The following is a 23,475-nucleotide window of genomic DNA, read 5'->3' as shown; positions in this document are numbered from 1 at the left end:
GAATGTAGACACCCGAGAGTAGACTGCCGCCAGCAAACCCTCTTTCAAGTTTCACGTGGGATGCAGGCCTTATTTTCGGGGAGGGAAGGGGAGACAAACACTAGAACAAAAGACCTTGTTTATTTGAGCAAGAGTCCAAAGCATCAGGGAGTGCTGCTCTCTGCAGAAGTGGGGCTGGGAATTTAACTGACTTCAGTTAGTATCCTGTCTTACTCAACATTATCCAGTAGTAAGTCACCCTACCCTTGGGTATAGACCTTGAATTGCACACAAAGAGTGGACGGAAGCTGGGGCTCTCTCTAGGTGGAATTGAGGTGTCATCCTATATTTATAATTTTCTCCCTGGCAAACTCCAAATAGGAGGAAAAACAGTCCCAGGCAATCATCTGGAGTTTTCCCAGAGCAGGACATTTCCCAGTTACAGTAATGCTAGATTTCACTAACTTGACCTTGTGAAATATGCAGATGATACCACCCTTATGGCAGAAAGTGAAGAGGAGCTAAAAAGCCTCTTGATGAAAGTGAAAGAGGAGAGCGAAAAAGTTGGCTTAAAGCTCAACATTCAGAAAATCCGGTCCCATACGGTCCCATCACTTCATGGGAAATAGATGGGGAAACAGTAGAAACAGTGTCAGACTTTATTTTGGGGGGCTCCAAAATCACTGCAGATGGTGACTGCAGCCATGAAATTAAAAGACACTTACTCCTTGGAAGAAAAGTTATGACCAACCTAGATAGTATATTCAAAAGCAGAGACATTACTTTGCCGACTAAGGTCCGTCTAGGCAAGGCTATGGTTTTTCCTGTGGTCATGTATGGATGTGAGAGTTGGACTGTGAAGAAGGCTGAGCACCAAAGAATTGATGCTTTTGAACTGTGGTGCTGGAGAAGACTCTTGAGAGTCCCTTGGACTGCAAGGAGATCCAACCAGTCCATTCTGAAGGAGATCAACCCTGGGATTTCTTTGGAAGGAATGATGCTGAAGCTGAAGCTTCGGCACTTTGGCCACCTAATGCGAGGAGTTGACTCATTGGAAAAGACTCTGATGCTGGGAGGGATTGAGGGCAGGAGGAGAAGGGGACAACTGAGGATGAGATGGCTGGATGGCATCACAGACTCGATGGACGTGAGTCTGAGTGAACTCCAGGAGGTGGTGATGGACAGGGAGGCCTGGCATGCTGCAATTCATGGGGTTGCAAGGAGTTGGACACGACTGAGCAACTGAACTGAACTGAACTGACCTTGTGAGATATTAAATTAATAAGGCCAACAACAAAGTATTTCTGAACCTCATCTCCAGGTCAGAGCCTATACTTCTAAACTTGGAGACATTCAGATGCCTTCAATGAAAACCCATAATAAACCCCCAAAGTTCTTCAGTTCAGTTCAGTTGCTCAGTCGTGTCCAACTCTTTGAGACCCCATGAATCGCAGCATGCCAGGCCTCCCTGTCCATCACCAACTCCTGGAGTTCACTCAGACTCATGTCCATCGAGTTAGTGATGCCATCCAGCCATCGCATCCTCTGTCGGCCCCTTCTCCTCCTGCCCTCAATCTCTCCCAGCATCAGAGTCTTTTCCAATGAGTCAACTCTTCACATGAGATGGCCAAAGTACTGGAGTTCTTATGGAGGATTTAATGAGATGATTTGGGGTAAGTACTTGAACAGAATTTGGCTCATTAAACAAATGGGACTCTGTACACATAATATTGTATCACTCTTTTATTTAATCATCGAAACAAAATCTTAGTAGCTCCACCATGAATGATAAGGACAGTCCTTAGAGCTTTGGCTTTAGTAGGCTACAGAACTTTGCATCTGTGATTTCACCTAAATATGCACATTCTGGCCCCCAAACCAAGAATGTAAAAGAGATTTTCAAGTAAAACTCACCACAGGTGCGTTTTTGCCTACCTCTAGCTATATGAGCTTCAGAGTCAGAAGAAATTAAGTAACAATCTTTGGAATCTATACAGAAGCGAGGAATTTCTGGCCTGCCAGAACACTACCCTGCTATACCCTGTCTTAAGTATTGTCTTCAAGAATAGCAAGGACTCAAAAGTCCAAAAAGTACAAACTAAGATATTAATTAAGGCCTCATTTTTGGTTGTGGGTGCAAGCCACATTCTCTTACTGAAGAAAATGCAAAATGAAACAAAGTAATTAATGAAACAAAAGTGCTCTTTGGGAGCAAACTCTAAATAATCCTTTGTATTATTCTGCATTCTTTAATAAGATTTTGCACCTGACCTGCAGTCTCTAAACTTTAATGATATCATACAGATAGTTGACATAGACATGCAAGTCAGTACAAACAGAGAAAAAGCAACTTAGCATTGAAGAATATGTTTGCTATAACAAATATCAACATACTAGAAAAGAGAGCTATACATTTCTTGGCTTCCAACAAGATTAATAAAGCACTCAACTCTACTCCCGGAGGAAATACTTAAAGACCGTATTTCAAAATGGATAGAGTACTAGAACTTCTCCTAACATGATCATTTGATATTTTTCAGCTCAGTTCAGTTGCTCAGTCAGGTCCGACTCTTTGTGACCCCATGAACCGCAGCACACCAGCCTCCCTGTCTAACACCAAATCCCGGAGCCTGCCCAAACTCATGTCCATTGAGTCAGTGATGCCATCCAACCATCTCATCCTCTGTCATCCCCTTCTCCCCCTGCCCTCAATCTTTCCCAGCATCAGGGTCTTTTCAAATGAGTCAGCTCTTCGCATCAGGTGGTCAAAGTATTGGAGTTTCAGCTTCAACATCAGACCTTCCAATGAATACCCAGGACTAATCTCCTTTAAGATGGACTGGTTGGATCTCCTTGCAGTCCAAGGGACTCTTAAGAGTCTTCTCCAACACCACAGTTCAAAAGCATCAATTCTTCGGCGCTCAGCTTTCTTCACAATCCAACTCTCACATCCATACATGACTATTGGAAAAACCATAGCCTTGACTAGACAGACCTTTGTTGGCAAAGTAACGTCTCTGCTCTTGAATATGCTATCTAGGTTGGTCATAACTTTTCTTCCAAGGAGTAAGCGTCTTTTAATTTCATAGCTGCCATCACCATCTGCAGTGATTTTGGAGCCCAGAAAAATAAAGTCAGCCACTGTTTCCCCATCTATTTCCCATGAAGTGATGGGACCGGATGCCATGATCTTCCTTTTCTGAATGTTGAGCTTTAAGCCAACTTTTTCACTCTCCTCCTTCACTTTCATCAAGAAGCTCTTTAGTTCTTCTTCACTTTCTGCCATAAGGGTGGTGTCATCTGCATATCTGAGGTTATTGATATTTCTCCTGGCAATCTTGATTCCAGCTTGTGCTTCACCCAGCCCAGTATTTCTCATGATGTACTCTGCATATACGTTAAATAAGCAGGGTGACAATATATAGCCTTGATGTACTCCTTTTCCTATTTGGAACCAGTCTGTTGTTTCGTGTCCAGTTCTAACTTGCTTCCTGACCTGCATACAGATTTCTCAAGAGGCAGGTCAGGTGGTCTGGTATTCCCATCTATTGAAGAATTTTCCACAGTTTATTGTAATCCACACAGTTAAAAGCTTTGGCATAGTCAATAAAGCAGAAATAGATGTTTTTCTGGAACTCTCTTGCTTTTTCCATGATCCAGCGGATGTTGGCAATTTGATCTCTGGTTCCTCTGCCTTTTCTAAAACCAGCCTGAACATCTGGAAGTTCTTGGTTCATGTATTGCTGAAGCCTGGCTTGGGAGAATTTTGAGCATTACTTTACTAGCATGTGAGATGAGTGCAATTGTGTGCTAGTTTGAGCATTTTCTGGCATTGCCTTTCTTTGGGATTGGAATGAAAACTGACCTTTTCCAGTCCTGTGGCTACTGCTGAGTTTTCCAAATTTGCTGACATATTGAGTGCAGCACTTTCACAGCATCATCTTTCAGGATTTGAAATAGCTCAAGTGGAATTCCATCACCTCCACTAGCTTAGTTTGTAGTGATGCTTCCTAAGGCCCACTTGACTTCACATTCCAGGATGTCTGGCCCTAGGTAAGTGATGACACCATGGTAATTAACTGGGTCATGAAGATCTTTTTTGTACAGCTAAAAAGATAACTTTTGTATAGATCAACTGAAAATAAAAATTTTAAAGTGAAACTCAGAAGAAAAGTTATGTGGGACATCCCTGATGGTCCTGCCAATTCAGAGGACATGGGTTTGATCCCTTTAGTCCAGGAAGATCTTCCATACCTTACAGCAACTAAGCCTATGAACCACAACTACCGGACCTGTACTCTAGAGCCCATGCTCCACAAGAGAAGGCACCACAATGAGAAGCTGGCACACCACAGGAAAGAGTAGCCCCCACTAGAGAAATCAGAGAAAAGCCTGCCCACAGCAATGAAAATCCAGCCCAGCCATAAATAAATAAATAATTTTTTTTAAAAAGAGAGAGAAGAAAAGAAACAAAAATTATGGACAATAAATTCAGCACTTCACAGTTCTTACCAATATCGTCTTGGTCAAGATTTTTTTTGTTTCTTGTTAACACTGTCTACCTCTGGGGAGGCAAGCAAAATGGGGAGCTGAACAGAGCATTTACTTTTATTCTGTATACCATGGATGATTTGAATCTACGGTGATACGTATATATTCATATATTAGTTTTTAAATGTTTTAAAATTTGGAAATATCCTATAGTTAAAACTAAGAGGAGTTCCCTGGCAGCCTACTGATTTCCACTGGCTTTTACTGCTGTGGCCTGGGTTCAATCTCTGGTCAGGGAACTGACATTCCCACAAGCCTCAAGGCAAAAACAACAACAACAACAACAACAACAACAAAACAACTAAGAATTGTGCCAATTTAAGACACACAGAGTCTAAGTAGTAAAACGTGAACCTACAACGAGAACTTTTATAATATATGTGATAAATATCTGTGGACAGTTTATATAAACAAAAGTTCAAGGGGATATGCAAGTTATTATTTAGTGATTAAGTCTGGAGAGTATAATTATGGAGACTTCCTTTCTCCTTTCCTCATTTGTATTCTGTAATCTTCTGTAATAAGCATATATTGATTTTCTGATAAGATAAAGTGTTACTAAGAGGTAAAATAAACACATTTTGATATGTTCATATAATGCAATATTAGAAGTGCATGTGTGCTCAGTCATGTCCAACTCTTCGTGACACCATGGACTGTAGCCTGCCAGACTTCTCTGTCCATGAAATTTTCCACGCTCCACAAGAGAAGGCACCACAATAAGAAACCGGCACACCGTAAGAAAGAGTAGCCCCCACTAGAGAAATCAGAGAAAAGAGAAAAGAATACTGGAGTGGGTGGCCATTTCCTTCTCCAAGGAATCTTCCCAACCCAGGGATAGAACCCATGTATCCTGCATTTGATGCATTGCCAGGCAGATTCTTTTCCACTAGTGCACCCAATATTAACCATCAGTAAAAAAGAATGAAGTCTGATACCCACAACATGAATGAATCACAAAAGCATCTTAAGTGAAACAAGCATATCAATATACCCTGTGTGATTTCATTTAAGTCTAACAACTTAAAGTCTAACTATTTATAGAATAATAGAAATTCAGAAAGTGGTTATTGGCTGGAGTGGAGGGAGATAGGGTAACAACTGATTGACAGGGGGAACAACAGAATTTTCTGGAGTGATGAAAATGTTCTATATCTTGTTTTGGGTGATGGTTACATGGATGTATACAATTTTGAAGCTCACTGAACTAAATGGTTTTATCTGTAGATTTGAAATGTTATTATTAGTTCAATTTTTAAAAGATTAAAGGAGTAAATAAATATGTAAGTACTCATAAAATTTTAATCTGAGGGATTTCTTTGGTGAAAAGTAACTTCTACTTTGGGCTTCCCTGGTGGCTCAGTGGTAAAGAATCTGCCTGCCAAGCAAGAGACACAGGTCCCTGAGTCGGGAAGATTCCCTGGAGAAGGAAATGGCAACCCACTCCAGTATTCTTGCCTGGGAAATCTCATGGCCAGAGGAGCCTGATGGGCTAGAATCCACAGGGTCACAAAAGAGTTGGACATGACTTAGCGACTAAACAAACAACCTCTACTTGATCGTAAGAATAGCTTTGAAACTGGGAAAATAAAATGTAGCCCAGAAGAAATTCTGTAAAAGGCTCAATTGAAACTTCATAGTTCCTATTCATATGAGCTTTGGAAAATATTATTTTATATACACATACATGCCATATAGATGGCACAGTGGTAAAAGAATCTGCCTGTCAATGCAGGAGATGCAAGAGACACAGATTCGATCCCTGGGTCAGGAAGATCCCCTGAAGAAGGAAATTGCAACCCACTCCAGTATTCTTGCCTGGGAAATCTCACGGACAGAGGAGCCTGGTAGGTTACACTCCATGGAGTCGCAAAGAGTTGGGAACAACTGAACAACTGAGCACGCGCGCACACACACACCATACATTTATGATTGAAGTGAAGCATTTGTTAAGGTAAGACCTAGGGTTTTTGTGATGATCAATAACCTCAGATATGCAGATGACAACACCCTTATGGCAGAAAGTGAAGAACTAAAGAGCCTCTTGATGAAAGTGAAAGAAGGGAGTGAAATAGTTGGCTTAAAGCTCAACATTCAGAAAATGAAGATCATGGAATCTGGTCCCATCACTTCATGGGAAATAGATGGGGAAACAGTGGAAACAGTGTCAGACTTTATTTTTCTGGGCTCCAAAATCACTGAGGATGGTGACTGCACGCATGAAATTAAAAGACAGGGGAAAAGACTTGGGAGGAAAGTTATGACCAACCTAGACAGCATATTAAAAAGCAGAGACATTACTTTGCCAACAAAGGTCCATTTAGTCAAGGCTATGGTTTTTCCAGTAGTAATGTATGGATGGGAGAGTTGGACTATAAAGAAACCTGAGCGCCGAAGAATTGACGCATTTGAACTGTGGTGTTGGAGAAGACTCTTAAGAGTCCCTTGGACTGTAAGGAGATCCAACCAGTCTGTCCTAAACGAGATTAGTCCTGGTGTTCATTGGAGGGACTGATGTTGAAGCTGAAACTCCAATACCTTGGCCACCTAATGCAGAGCTGACTCATTTGAAAAGACCCTGATGCTGGGATAGATTAAGGGCAGGAGGAGAAGGGGATGACAGAGGATGAGGTGGTTGGATGGCATCACTGACACAATGGACATGGGTTTGGGTGGACTCTGGGAGTTGGTGATGGACAGGAAGGCCTGGCGTGCTGTGGTTCATGGGGTCGCAGAGAGTCAGACAAGACTGAGCAACTGAACTGAACTGATTACTTCTAAAACTTATCAAAAGTACATAATAAAGGAAAATTTTACTGAGAACAATTTTCATATTATAAGCTATTAATGAATGTGATGAATTAAGCAAAGGATTAATTTTATATATCAGCAGTTTGCCCTCAAAATGAATCGACAAGTGCATTCACAAGCACATATTTGCTGTCTGCTGCTACTGCTAAGTCACTTCAGTCATGTCCAACTCTGTGCGACCCATAGACGGTAGCCCACCAGGCTCCCCTGTCCCTGGGATTCTCCAGGCAAGAACACTGGAGTGGGTTGCCATTTTCTTCTCCAACGCAGGAAAGTGAAAAGTGAAAGTGAAGTCACTCAGTAGTGTCTGACCCTCAGCGACCCCATGGATGGCAGCCACAGCCTTCCAGCCTCCTCCATCCATGGGATTTTCCAGGCAAGAGTACTGGAGTGGGGTGCCCTTGCCTTCTCCTATTTGCTGTCTATCCTAAGTCAAATCACTTATATCTGGCCCTTAATTTCCTAATCTACAAAATAAACATATTGAAATTAAACAGTGGTTTTTCTACCTTTGGCATGTATCAGAATCACTTGGAGGGCTTGTAACACATTTCTAATTCAGTTGGTCTGAGAAGGGGCCCAATAATGTGTATTCCCAACAGATTCTCAGATCATACAGATGCTGCTGAGAACCAAACAGAACTCTTAAAGTGTATTCCGACACATCTCAGCCAAAGGATCAGTTCTACAGATAAATGGGAAAACTCATTAAGGAAGAACTACATACAAAATTGTTGCATTTAGAGAACTGTATGCTCCTTTGGAAAGGAAATGACAACCCACTCCAGTATTCTTGCCTGGAAAATTCTATGGACAGAGGAGCCTGGTGGGCTACACAGTCCATGGGGTCGCAAAGAGTCGGACACGACTGAGCGAGCAAGATGCTCCTTTGGAACACGATTCCTAAGTACTATTATGATCAGGGTCTTTTGCACTATCTCTATTTTGATCTCCAAGTCTGGGGGCCTGGGAAGATTCTCTTAGAACCGTAGCTACTTTTGTACTCCCTCTGTTGTAGTGTTTCTAAGACCTCATTCTGGGCTGGGAGGGAGTTTCCAAGAGGTGGAAAATCCCTATGTCCCAAACCAGTTGTATTAGATTTCATTACCCTAGTTTATGACATTGAAAATAGCTGTCCTAATTACTAAAAACTATGCCCCTCCCCCCAGGAAAAAAAGTCATTCTGGCAGAGAAACAAAAGCAGCTGAGGAAATGTGAGAATATCAAAGTCAAGCCAGGTAGACTTTATGGTAACGCCACAAGCATGTGCATGATTCCCCTCTGCTGGTTAGAAATCCTGAAGAAGACAGAAGCCATCGTCCTCTGCATTAATTAAACACACAGCATTTCAAAACAGTTGGTTTAATACCACGAGACTTCCAGTTCAACTACAAACTGCAGTAATATGGTTATCAGCAGAACTTATCTTAATATAGTAAACACTGCAGGCTTTCATGTTATTAAATATCCACAGCTGTTTCATTGCATTTCAAAATACCTGTTAATCAACCGATGAGCAAGAATTTATGCAAATTCAGTGTTTTTTTTTTTTCTCTCTCTGTCTTCAGGGAGTTTTCAGTTTAGTTGAAGGGGTGAGAATGTGCATGCTACAGCTAGAATAACTGATTGGTAAACTAAATGGTACTGACATCTTCAATGTAAGTGCAGAAAAAGCTGACATAAGTGTGAGCTAATTCAGGTGAAGTGGACAAGAGTGGGATTGAAATGGGTTTTAGGATGGAGGAAACAAAGGAAAGGGAAAAAAGAGAAAGAAAGCAAAAGCAAAAAAAAAGAAGAAAGTAGCATCATGAAAAGTCTTGGGAGTTTGGTTAAATCTGCTGCTAGCCTGTAAGTAAAGAGGATTTTGTGGGACATCTGATCCTAATCCATGTATCTATCTATATACACACTTTGTACATCTCAAAAATTGCTCATTCAAAGAACATATATGAAGGGCCACCTGAAAACCAGACCCTATGCTATGGTGGGCCTTAGCAACTATAATTTGGTTAATGTTTGAGAAAGGCAAAAGAATTTGGACTTGGTGCTATGAATTTGAGCAAAGAATGACATGATGAAAAGTTTATTTTAGGGAAATCAGATGACAGAATGGCCTGAAGTTTTAAGGACAGATTTTGGGATGGTTACAGGGAAGACTTGCTAAAAAACCCATTGCCATGATTCATATGTGGGATAATGTGGTACAGTATAAAAATGGGGGGAAAAAGTGGTAAATATGAGTCATTTTGAAGGAATGAACACCAGGACTTGATGCAGAGCGGATGAAAGGTTAAACATGGTGATAAGGGTTTTGGTCGGGAAGACTGGTAGGAAAATTGTCTAAACAGAAATGTGGGAATTGAGGCCATATGCAAAAAGACTATACAAAGTTTTATTTGGGACATGCAGTATTTAGGGACCAAGGGAAAAACTAAGTGGAAAAATAAGTAGAGCTCTTCCACAATCAAAACACAGGCGAGGGAATTCCCTGGCAGTCCGGTGACTAAGATTCACTGCTTTCACTGCAGGGGCCTGGGTTCAATCCCTGGTCAGGGAGCTAGGATTCCACAAGTCATGGGATACAGCCAAAAATCAAAAGCAAGCAAGCAAACAAAAAACAGCTGACGACTTCCTGAATGTTCTGGTGATTTGGACTCTACTGGACTCTACTAGGAGGCCCAGGTTCTCCCTGGCCTGGGAACTAAGATCCCACATGCTGCACAATTTTACCAAAACAAAATAAGAAACAAATAGAAACAGATGAAAACTGGAACCAAAGAAATAAAAATAAAACAGGAAAAAAAAAAAAAACACAGGTGAGAGGGGAATGGAGTTTCAAGACATTGTCACTATCTGGACAAACATCAGGAGGAATGAGGTCAAACATAAACTATTATCCACAACAGGTTAGACTCGTAAACTAAAGAGGTGTCACCCTTAACCTCTCAGAATCCTTCCCTATTAAGCCAAACGCTAAATTCTTTTTGACCCTATTTCTGAGCATCTCCAGTGTGTTCAGAAATGTTGTTTCACATCTTCCCTACACTGTCCTTTTAGAGTTCTTAAAACCTGAAACCTGAATCATGTTACACAGCCTTAGATGCTTAACTCTCTATCATCCTGCATACTATTTCTAGAGCATTTATGGTAAAGATCCATAACTGTCCACAACCTATAGCATGTCCACTACCTACTTTTCCCTTCTCCAGGGATCGAACCAGGGTCTCCTGCATTGCAGGCAAATTCTTCACCAGCTGAGCTACCAGGGAAGCCCCACTACCTACAGAATCCAAAACCCTTAGCCTGGCATTTCAATATCTATACAAAAATATCCTAACCTATTTCCCTTTCAGCTCATCTCACATTTCTTCCCTGATCAAATGGCGACAAGGTAAATTTTTGAATATAGATGTATTACCTGTATACCCCCACCCACCTCTTTCCTAAGTCTGATAGTTAGAGCCCTTAGCATTCCCTTGACTAGTTTTTTGCAGAGCAAAGAACAGAGGTGGACTAAAGTCAAATGCATTTCCTGACTTGGACAAAATTTTAAATCCATTGAAAAGATTAAGCCAGGTGCCCCAGTATGGAAGAGAAAAGAGAGAAATGTCTTTGAGGTCAACAAAAGAGGAAAAGGTGAGTTTTCACCCAAATCAGGAAGAGAATGGGGTGGAGGTGGGAGGTCAAAGAGAAACAGGGACCCACCTCCATTATTAGTGTCCTGCAGAAGCAGCCCGACCTGAGAGGAGAAGGCCTGGGTGACTTGGAGAGGATAAAGTCTAGTCTGCTGCTGCTGCAGCTAAGTCACTTCAGTCGTGTCCGACTCTGTGCGACCCCACAGACGGCAGCCCACCAGGCTCCCCCGTCCCTGGGATTCTCCAGGCAAGAACACTGGAGTGGGTTGCCATTTCCTTCTCCAATGCATGAAAGTGAAAAGTGAAAGTGAAGTCGCTCAGTCGTGTCTGACCCTCAGCGACCCCATGGACTGCAGCCTACCAGGCTCCTCCGTTCACGGGATTTTCCAGGCAAGAGTACTGGAGTAGGGTGCCATTGCCTTCTCCGAAGTCTAGTCTAGGCTCCATCAGAGTCCACTTAGGATTGGTAGAACTGTGTTTGCTATGGCAGAGGTGCTTCATCAGTGGACCAATTATCAGAGTAGTCTCCTTGATGCTTTGACACCTGATAAAGCCTAGGGTCCGTCACATAACTGAGAGAGTGGGGAGGAGGAAGTACCAAACGAATGGAATTTAATTTCCCACCAGCCTGACTAGGATAAGGACTCAGGGTAACATTAAGTTGATTTAAGGAAAGTAATGTGCTATTTCCTGCATAACTGAATTTGTAAATTCAGAGTCACACCCACTATGAACCTTTTGTAGGTGTTCAATCAGAGTGAGTCAGTCCTAGGCCATTTTCACCTGTCTTTTCATTCTCTTTCAATATCATCTCAGCCTTTTCCATCTTTGTATTAATAACTTCCAATTTATATTTTTGATACTGTGATGGGCTTTCCTGGTGGCTCAGATGGCAAAGAATCTGCCTGTAGTACAGGAGACCTGGGTTCAATCCCTGGGATCTTCCCTGGGTTGGGAAGATCCCCCTGGAGGAGGGCATGGTAACGCACTCCAGTATTCTTGCCTCAAGAATCCCCATGGACAGAGGAGCCTGGCAGGCTACAGTCCATGGGGTCTCAGAGAGTCAGATACGACTGAGTGACTAAGCACACACAGCCTTTTCCATCTTTGTATTAATAACTTCCAACTTATACTTATGATACTGGGATTAATAATAATATATATTTGGTTTGTCCCTCTTTCTGGCACAGAATCCTAAATCTTCGGCATTGCCTAAAAGATGACAGTGATAGAGGTGTCTTTTATTGTGTTAATGAGGTGACTCAAAGCGTGGGGTAGTCGCCAGAGGAACAGGATTGTTACTGTTGTTCAGTCACTAAATCCTGTTCTACTCTTTGCAAGCCCGTGGACTGCAGCACGCCAGACTTCCCTGTCCTTCATTATCTTCCCGTTTGCTCAAACTCATGTCCATTGTGTCGGTGATGCCATTCAGCCATTTCACCCTCTGTGGTCCCCCTCTCCTCCTGCCCTCAATCTTTCCCAGCATCAGGGTCTTTTCCAATGAGTTGGTTCTTAGCATCTGGTGGCCAAAGTATTGGAGCTTCACTTTCAGCATCCGTCTAACCAATGAATATTCAGGGTTGATTTCCTTTAGGATTAACAGGTTTGATCTCCGTGCTGTCCAACATACTCTCAAGAATCTTCTCCAGCACCACAATTCAAAATCACTAGTTCTTCAGTGCTCAGTTTTCTTTATGGTCCAACTCTCACATCTGTATATGACTACTGGATAAACTGTAACTTTGACTATATGGACATTTGTTGGCAAAGTGATGTCTCTGCTTTTTAATACACTGTCTAAGTTTTTCATAGCTTTTCTTCCAAGGAGGAAGTATCTTTTAATTTCATGGCTGCAGTCACTGTCCTCAGTGATTTTGGAGCCCAAGAAAATAAAATCTGTCACTGTTTCCACTGTTTCCCTGTTCTATTTGCCATGCCAGATAAATGACCTTAGTTTTTTGAATGCTGAGTTTTAAGCCAGCTTTTTCACTCTCCTCTTTGACCCTCATCAAAAGGCTCTTTAGTTTCTCTTTACATTCTGCCATTAGAGTGGTATCATCTACATATCTGAGGTTGTTGGTATTTCTCCTGACAGTCTTCATTCCAGCTTGAGATTCATCCAGCCTGGCATTTTGCATGGTGTACTCTGCATATAAGTTCAATCAGCAGGGTGACAAGATACAGCCTTGATGGACTCCTTTCCCAATTTTAACCAGTCCAGTGTTCCATGTCCGGTTCTAACTGTTGCTTTTTGACCTGCATACAGGTTGCTCAGGAGACAAGTAAGGTGATCTGGTGGAATTTTCAGTCCTATCCCCAATCTCTGGGGAAGGGAAAAAGACCTGAAGGCTGTCAATCACCAATGGCCAATGATCCAGTCAGTCATGCTTTTGTAGTGAAGCCTCCATAAAAACCCAAGAGGACTGGGTTCAGACAGCTTTTGGGTTGGTGAATGTCTGGAAATTCAAGGAGAGTACTGTGCTCGGTTAAGGAAGGCTTGGGAGCTCCACACCACTTCTCATATACCTTGCCCAATGTATCTCTCTCATCTTGCTGTTGCTGGGTTATATCCTCATACAATAAACCAGTGATCCAGTAAGTAAACTGTTTCTCTTACTTCTGTGAGCAGCTCTAGCAAATTAATCTAACCCAAGGAGGGGAATGTATCATGTGAACTTCTAATTTCTAGCAAGTTGGTCATACATGTAACAGTCTATACTTGTGACTGGTGTCTGAAGTCCAAGGAGGAGGCCACTGAAACTTCCAATCTATTGCTGGCCAGAGGCACAGGTGATAAAGTGGGATTTGTAACCATTGTCTGAAGCCCCAGGGGTGGGAAGGAGAGGGACGGAGGGGTCACTGAGAGGGGTGTGGAGGCAGTCCTTAAGGTGAGACTGAATCCTTAACTGTGGGCTCTGATGCTGTCTCCAGGTAGATAGTATCAAAATTGAGTTGAATTCTCGGACACTCTGCTATGTCTAATAATGGCTCAGTGTGGGAAGTGCTCCTGCTCTGAACACACATGTTGCAACTGGTACCCAGAACCACTAAAAGAATATCTTTATCCCAAAATGCTCCTCTGAGTTCAACTCTCAAATGGCCAATTACTATTTGTACCTGCAACTATATGTGTCAGAGACATCTCAAAATTATCCCAGGAAAGACGGAATTCTTTTTTGCCATCTTCCCTTTACCTATAGTGCCTCCCCCTCTTTCCTCCTAATTATCTACTAAGGGTCATGGGAACTATGAATTGGGAGCTAAACCCAACCCCCACCTGTTTTTGTAAATAAGGTTTTATTGGAATACTGCTATGCCAAGCCCTGCATATATTGTGTATGGCTGGTCTTGTACTACAATGGCAGAAATCTTATGGCCTGTAAAGTCTAAATTATTTATATCTGGTCTTTGCCAGATAGTTTGCTAATCCTTGCTCTTTTTTCTTTTCTCAATGTATCTATCACAGTTTGCGATTATTTGCTTGATTATATCATTATTTCAGTTCAGTTCAATTCAGTCACTCAGTCGTGTCTAACTCTTTGTGACCCCATGAATAGCAGCACGCCTGGCCTTCCTGTCCATCACCATCTCCCGGAGTTCACTCAAACTCACGTCCATCGAGTCAGTGATGCCATCCAGCCATTTCATCCTCTGTCGTCCCCTTTTCCTCCTGCCCTCAATCCCTCCCAGCATCAGAGTCTTTTCCAATGAGTCAACTCTTCGCATGAGGTGGCCAAAGTACTGGAGTTTCAGCTTTAGCATCATTCCTTCCAAAGAAATCCCAGGGCTGATCTCTTTCAGAATGTACTGGTTGGATCTCCTTGCAGTCCAAGGGACTCTCAAGAGTCTTCTCCAACATCACAGTTTAAAAGCATCAATTCTTCAGCACTCAGCTTTCTTCACAGTCCAACTCTCACATCCATACATGACTACTGGAAAAACTATAGCCTTGACTAAATAGACCTTTGTTGGGAAAGTAATGTCTCTGCTTTTCAATACGCTATCTAAGTTGGTCATAACTTTTCTTCCAAGGAGTAAGCGTCTTTTAATTTCATGGCTGCAGTCACCATCTGCAGTGATTTTGGAGCCCAAAAAGATAAAGTCTGACACTGTTTCCGCTGTTTCCCCATCTATTTCCCATGAAGTGATGGGACCAGATGCCATGATCTTCATTTTCTGAATGTTGAGCTTTAAGCCAACTTTTTCACTCTTCTCTTTCACTTTCATCAAGAGGCTTTTTAGCTCCTCTTCACTTTCTGCCATAAGGGTGGTGTCATCTGCATATCTGAGGTTATTGATATTTCTCCCGGCAATCTTGATTCCAGCTTGTGCTTCTTCCAGCCCAGTGTTTCTCATGACGTACCCTGCATATAAGTTAAATAAGCACAGTGACAATATTCAGCCTTGACGTACTCCTTTTCCTATTTGGAACCAGTCTGTCGTTCCATGTCTAGTTCTAACTGTTGCTTCCTGACCTGCATACAGATTTCTCAAGAGGCAGGTTAGGTGGTCTGGTATTCCCATCTCTTTCAGAATTTTCCACAGTTTCTTGTGATCCACACAGTCAAAGGCTTCGGCATAGTCAATAAAGCAGAAATAGATGTTTTTCTGGAACTGTCTTGCTTTTTCCATGATCCAGTGGATGTTGGCAATTTGATCTCTGGTTCCTTTGCCTTTTCTAAAACCAGCTTGAACATCTGGAAGTTCACGGTTCACGTATTGCTGAAGCCTGGCTTGGAGAATTTTGAGCATGACTTTACTAGCATGTGAGAAGAGTGCAATTGTGTGGTAGTTTGCGCATTCTTTGGCATTGCCTTTCTTTGGGATTGTCATTATTTAGCTCCCTTATTAGAATATATGCTCCCTGAAGGGAAGGACTCTACCATGCTTATTCTTATAGTTTCTCCAGCACTTAATCGCACCAGTGTCTGGCTATGGTAGGGACTCAATAAATAGTCACTGACTGGATTACATGAGTGAATGAATGAATCACTTGCGTAGATGCCAAGTCCCTTCAGTCATGTCTGACTCTCTGTGATCCCATGGACTGTAGCTTGCCAGGCTCCTCTGTTCATGGGATTCTCCAGGCAAGAATACTGGAGTAGGCTGGGGTTGCCATTTCCTTCTCCAGGCGATCTTCCCCACCCAGGGATTAAACCTGTGTTTCTTATTTCTCCTGCATTGTCAGGCTATTATATCTTAAATTTTATTTCATTCTTTTGTTGCTGTTGTTGTTTCTGATTCTTTGCAACCCCATCAACTGCTGCACACTAGGCTGCTCTGTCCTCCACTATCTCCCAGAATTTTTTGCTCAAATTCGTGTCTATTGAGTCAATGATGGCATTCAACCATCTCATCCTCTGCTGCCCCCATCTCCTCTGGCCTTCAATCTTCCCCATCATCAGGGTCTTTTCCTACGAGTTGGTGCTCCACATCAGGTGGCCAAAGTATTGGAGCCTTCGTTCTTTTTGCCTTAGCACAAATCTTTCATTCTTGGTTACCCTCTAGCAACCTCATATCTTAAGTCATAGAGTTCCATAATAGTCCTCTCACCTTCTTTCTCTACTCATTCCTCCTTCCAGATTAATCTTTCTAAGACATCTCAATATATCATTTTCCTGCATAGTAGCCTGGAGACCTAAAGACTTAACCCACAATTATAAACTTCTTGACCTGCCATCTAAGGTCCTCTGACTCCAGCATTATCCTATCTCTCCAGCCTAAACTCAACTGTCTGCCTGCACATCCTCACTATTTCACCTACTGCTTCCTTACCCTGAGATTTCCTACCTCTCTCTTACCTACTTGTAACATTCTTTCCCACTGTTACCACCTCCACTTGTCAAAGTCCTATCCAGCCTCAAGTATTTCCTTTAAGCTGCCTTTCTTAATCCCCTCATATCTTTCTCGTCTCTGAACTTCCAAAGCACTTTTTATACCCAGAGTAATATGTGTATCATTCTGCCTTCTCCCCTTAGGCAGGTAAGCTCCTTAAGAAGAGGAACCACACTTTACTCATTGTGTTATCTTCTGATGTACTCCATTGGATGAATAAATAAATTGATGTCTATTATTTTTTTAATCTCTTATTAAAATCCTGTTTATTTCTTACAGACCAGAATCTTCACTGCCCACCCAGCCCCTTTCTTTGATTTTTTTTTCCCTTTCTCCTCTGCCTTGTATTTTGTTTCCATCAGAGATTTTCTTATCTTCCAATTAGACTGTAATCCCCAGAGGTCAGAGACTAACTTTATGTTTTTGTCTTCTCTTCCTTCACCTTACAGTACCTTGTGCATTGTAAGTGTTCAGTAAATAAAGCGCAAAGAAACGCCTCATTTTTCCACCTCCTCTCTTGCTCTAACAGAACTATGATTGCCTTGGGTGATAAAGCCTGTTTCTGAGACATATTACCAATGAAGGCTTGTCTGGAAGACACTGACATTGAATGATGATTTATAAATGAGTCTCTAGCTTCAATTTCATCAGCTTAAGAAGGGGATACTGAAAACCTGCTCTTAAAAAAAGAAATCTCCTTACATGAAGTTGGCTGGAGCTGCCTGAGCTGCTAATCCCTGAAAGGTTTTCAGCCTCTGTCTTGAGCATTTAGAGTGCATTCTTGCCTTAACCTTCTACATCAGATGTCACCACGGTAACACTGGAATGTTAGCTATTTTAGGAAATCTGCCTCGCTGCATGCAGTGATATTTACATTAGGTTCCAAAGGAGGCATAAATGCAATGGCTCGAGTGTCTGCCGCTTTGTGTGAGGAGGAAGGTCCTGATGGCTTAATGGATGACTCCCTTAAGTCTGTTGTCCTGTGTTATTTTTTAGGCCAACCACAGTGTAATCACACATTAAAAATGGTGTTTATATAATACTGGTGGGGGTGGGGGGGGAATGCAGAGGAGAAAAAAAGAAACAAAGCAAGAATTTCTCCAGATATTCCTTTGCAAGGATATTATCTCACCTCCTGCCTTCATACCCTTCAGGTCTGGTTTCATTTAAAAAGTTCTTTTAAATAAAGCTTCTACCATTCCATAGAAAGGGGCTACCTTTCTCAACCCCTTCACCTGATGGCTCAGCAGGTGAAGAATCCACCTGCAATGCAGGAGACATGGATTCAATGCTAGGTCATGGAAGATTCCCTGGAACAGTAAATGGCAACCCATCCCAGCATCCTTGCCTGAAAAATCCCATGGACACAGGAGTCTGGCAAGCTATAGCCCAAAGTGTCACAAAGAGTCGGATGCGACTGAGCAGGCACATTGATTCTGAAGAAGAGAATAATATCAATAACCAGAACAACTGACAGCTTTCACCTGCAACTTTGTGGATACCTTCACTAAGGAAGAGAAAAACACTTTGTAAACTGCATTTTATTAGGTTTTCTGAGTCCCTAGTAAGAAAGATGTAGACAAGTTGCCGTGGCCTGACAGCTCCATCATGAAGCTCCTGACCACTGTGGTCACAACATGCTATTGATTTGAATGGACATGGAGCATCGAAAGCAAACATGGAGTGTTGTCAACCCATGGCATGTCAAGGTTGTGCTATTGTTGTTGTTGTTGTTCTACGAAGTTAATTATACAAAAGAAGTTCATAAGTATTCTACAGGTACAATCCAGCTAAAATGGATGCTAATAAAGAATCCGCCTACCAAACTGGAGACGCAGGTTTGATCCCTGGGTTGGAAAGGAGAAGGAAATGGCAACCCACTCCAGTATTCTTGCCTGGAAAATCCCATGGATAGAGGAGCCTGGTGGGCTATAGTTGGTAGGGTTGCAAAGAGTTGGACACAGCTTAGAGGCAACAACCACGCACAACATTCTGGTGGAATGAAAAAGGCAAACAGCTAGAGGGATAGTAAAATAAATTAAATAATTTTTATCAAAAGTGTCTTTCTTATTTGAGGAAGACTCTGAAGCTCAGAGATTATTTCTCCGTCCAGACTTTCATACTGGGATTACATGAGAAGTATAATATTTATTTATGGGAAGAGGGGTAAGATGAGTGTCTTACATTTGAACAACTCAAACCTAGAAGTGTATGAGTTGTGAGCTGTCTTTCTTCTGAAGCCCAGGTGTGGAGTTCCCAACTGGGAGGGGCTGGGAGATGGAGGAAGTGAATCACTCCTCAGAACTCAAGCTCCTTTGTTCCCTAACATCTGTAAGGGGTTTGGGGGATAGCTTTGCTGGAGATGAAGAAATTCTTCAGTCTCTGTGGAGCAGGCCCAGAGCTTAGAAATTTAACTTGTGCCTTTCACACTGTGGAGGTGTGGCTCCCGCGATGACAAATGGCAGGACAGATTACAGTTTGAGTATAATACAGTAGAACTAAGATGCTGCTATTGTTAGCAGACAAGGATAACACCCGCATCAAGGGCTTCAGTTCAGTTCAGTTCAGTTCGGTCGCTCAGTCATGTCTGACTGCAATCCCATGGACTGCAGCACGCCAGGCCTCCTTGTCCATCACCAACTCCCAGAGTTTACCCAAACTCATGTCCGTTGGGTCGGTGAGGCCATCCACCATCTCATCCTCTGTTGTCTCCTTCTCCTCCCGCCTTCAATCTTTCCCAGCCTCAGGGCTGGAGGTGTCACAAATAGAGAGTTGTCACATATCACTGTATAGGCAAAGTGCTCTATAACTGGTTTTATAATGTTCCTTACCTTTATCTAACAGAATGGGCTAAGTTAAAGCAGTTAATAGCTGCAATGAACCATGATTTGCTATCCCAAGTGCATGCATGTCCAACTCTGTGTGACCCTCTGGACTGCAGCCCGCCAGGCTCCTCTGTCTATGGAATTCTCTAGGCAAGAATACTGGAGTGGGTTGCTGTTTCCTCCTCCAGGGAATCTTTCCAATCCAGGGACTGAACCAGCGTCTCATCTGACTCCTGCATTGGCAGGCAGATTCTTACCACTGAGCCACCTGGAAGATGACATCAATGATCTGCTCAGTCAATCCTGCATCTAAATAACCACCAGGATTGTCTTTCTATAAAGCCACTTCAAAGGCTTTTATTCCCTTTGCTTTTTTTTTTTTTAATTTTTAGTTCTTTATTACCTAGAACAGCAGTCCCCAACCTTTCTGACACCTGGGGATAATTTCGTGGAAGATAATTTTTCCATGGACTAGGGGTGGGGGGATGGTTTCAGGATGATTCAAGCTCATTACATTTATTGTGCACTTTATTTCTAATCTAATTCTGCCACTGATCTGGTAGGAGGTACCATTCTGCAGCCCAGAGATTGGGAACCCCGTGCCTAGAACATGAAGTTCTTAGCTTGACATTTATAGGACTTTCCAGCTATATATTCCATCATTCTTCAACACTTATCATATATTTGGTAACACAATGACTCCCAATTCCTTGAGTGTGTTCCATACCATTATACATATCGTTCCCATGCCTAGAATGCCCTTCTCTTACTGTCTGCCTAGGGTACTCAGCCTTTAAGGCCCCAGGTCCAGGCTGACTTCCAAGTGAGGCTTTCTCTGACTTCCAAAGATAGAGATAATCCCTTTCCTCTCTGGGTTCTGTTAGCACTATGAGTATATTCTTATATTTCTCTCCATTTGTCAAGCTGCATTTTAATACTTTGTTTATATGCCAGTCACTTATTGGATTTTAAACCCTTTGAGGGCCAGGACTCCCAGACCAGTGGTTCTTATCAAGCAGCCATATCCTAGAATGCATTGAAAATTTGTGGGGCATTTCTTATTTCAATGATGAGTGGGGCTAGGGGTACAACATAACTGGCAATAGGCAGGACAGAGCCTTGTCCCAAAATCTGAATGACCTTCAAATGTTCCACTGGGCACTACTGGAAATAATCAAATTGTTTATATAATCATCTAAATCTAGGACTTAATTCTGTTGTATATAGGAACCCAACGTTAATATACTCTGAATCTTCTATGAATTAAACAGATATGTAAATTAAAGGAGGATTATGTTATTTCTTTATTGGAAATCTTACCAACAGCTTTTTACCTTGACATTGCCACTTGCTGTTCTTTAATTGCCAATATAACATTAGTCTGTATTTGAAGCTGTGACTCCACATACAAGCATCTGCTTATTTCTTTATATCTTTTAATAGAGCTGTGCCTTAAAATTTACATATTAATATGACCACTGGTTTATTATAATCTCTTTTTATGTTTCATGTAGTTCAGTATCTAATTTACTGGGTTGCTTCGAGACTTAAACTGAGTTAATATAAGGTATTTAGAGTAGCACCTGGCACACAGAAAATGCTACCATATGTGCTGATGTTATTACTATAGAAAAGTTGTTGAATATTCATTGATAATATTTTAAATTATACTTGGAATAGGTATTAAGAAATCCTGTGAAAACTACTTTTAGGTCTTAATATTATAATAATCTGAATCATTAGAATATGACTACATGATCCCAAGATGTTATAGAAAGCGCTTCAGTATTTTTTTGTGTGTCTAGGAGACTAAAATGAGATTATGATTCTCATTGTGACCAATTTACCCTGAAGGATTCATACTCTGTTGTGGTCTTCCTGGGGAGCAATAACACAAACTGATAACTTTGAGTTTGATCTTTGCCTATGAACCAGTTTTTCTATGTGTAAGGGTAACAGGTCCAAAGGGATAACTGTGACCATTAATCTCACAAATATGCTATGTTTAATAATTTTATCTTTGTCTTTCGTAAGACAAAGATAGTTACAATGTGAGTCAAGTCTGCAATATCTGACTCAATGACTATGTCTTTTTTAGCTGCTACTCATTTTAAGAATAGCCTTACTCTCTTCCAGGTTGTTGACATGCATAATGACAACAGTAGTTACCATGTTTTGAGCACTGTTAGGCACTATACACATATTATTTCTAATCCTTACAAAGAGATGAACATTACAGAGGAGGAAATTGTACTTGGAAGGGCTATGTAACTTGTTCAAGGCCATTCATCTAAAAAGTGTCTATGTTGGAATCAAATGCCAAAACCTGAGCTCACTCTTTCATACCACTCTGCTTCCCTAATTAAAACTCAAGAGACTTCATATTAGAATTGGTTCTTGAAGGACCAAGATTATTTCTCTAAAAAGGACTTGACTATATCCTTTCATTATGACAATCTGAACCACTTGAGCATGGCTAAATAGTCCCAAACTAAATAAAGTCCCAAATTTCAAATTTCTTTCTGTTTAGGCCATAGAATATAAGACAGAAACACTGTGACCAAAACAGTGTTTTCTTTTGGAACCTGGACACACATCGAGAGAAGTTTCAGAGGATTCTCTGAACACTCACTATATAGCTGACTCTCTGGCCAGTCTTCTTTGGGCTGTTTAGAGATGATAACTGGGCTTCCCAGGTGGTTCAGTGGTAAAGAACCCACCCGCCTGCCAATGCAGGAGACTCGGTTCAACTTCTGGGTCGGGAAGATCCCTTGGAGAAGGAAATGATAATCTGAAACAATTCTACGCATACTGAGCAGCACTTGGTGCCGATTCATTTTTTCCTTCATAAGGCACAGACCCAAAGGGAGTAACTAGAAAGGGAACTATGGGAGGCTTTCTCTCCTCCACATTTGAGAGAACCAACTGTCAGAGGCCCTCTATGGCAGAGCTTTCCATTTTGGGTGTTCTGGACAACATCTAAAAAAGTGGCCCACCCCTGTGCTGAGATGTCATGCCCTCAGGTCTCAGGTGGTGGACGGGTCAGAAGGTAAACACAGGTAATCACCTCTAACCACAACCAGCCTCAGTCACTTACTTCAGAGTAACAGAGACCCTCAATTATCTCCTATGAAACTGAGCTTTCTATGCAAAAGGTTGGGAAATACTGATTGACAGAATTCACAGCACAATGTGATCAAGTGTACAAAATGTTGGGCAGTAACAACAATAAACTTTTATAGGTCCAAGCAACATTAAAGAAGCATATCAAGTTAGTACAATTTATGTGACTTGATATATTTCTTTTCTCTGCTCACCCAATGTTATTATCCTCTAGACACTGTACTTAACTTATTCTAAGCATTCCTTTAGGATAGATTGGTAAATAATTTAGTCTCTCTGAAATTATAATTTTTCTATTCTTCAAGTCTGTTTTAAAAACTGATACCAACTCATTTCTCCTTATTAGCATTCAAATATTTAACTACATATACTCATTTCAGTGCTTACCAAAGATACTAATGAAAATAAATATGTGTACATAAATATATCACATCAGTGTGTCTGTAAATATAAAACTAGAACAATGAGAGTGATTTTATTTCAGAATTTACATGAGTATTTTTCTTTGAAAGTGCTTATCTTGGGGACTATACACTCTCCCCAATGATGCTGAACTCAGAATGTCAAAATTATAAGGATCCTCTGGAGATTATTTGGGCTAAATTTTCCCATTTTACACATATAGAGGCTGAGAAGTGATGTATCCATAGAAGTGACTATCCATACTTAATAAAGAAAGAATCAGGACAGAAATCCAGTTCTTCTAATTTCCAACC

At 41.6% G+C, this 23,475-nt stretch overlaps 1 protein-coding gene across 11 annotated transcripts in view; it reads right to left on the bottom strand.

The window, feature by feature from the left end:
- PDE4DIP (phosphodiesterase 4D interacting protein) overlaps window positions 1–23,475 on the bottom strand; it is a 244,857-nt gene that overhangs the window by 82,602 nt on the left and 138,780 nt on the right. The gene's annotated exons all lie outside the window — the stretch shown is intronic.

This window comes from Capra hircus, chromosome 3 (genome assembly GCF_001704415.2).
Source record: "Capra hircus breed San Clemente chromosome 3, ASM170441v1, whole genome shotgun sequence".
Taxonomy (NCBI): Eukaryota; Metazoa; Chordata; class Mammalia; order Artiodactyla; family Bovidae; genus Capra; species Capra hircus.
This window is presented reverse-complemented; position numbering and strand designations above follow the sequence as displayed.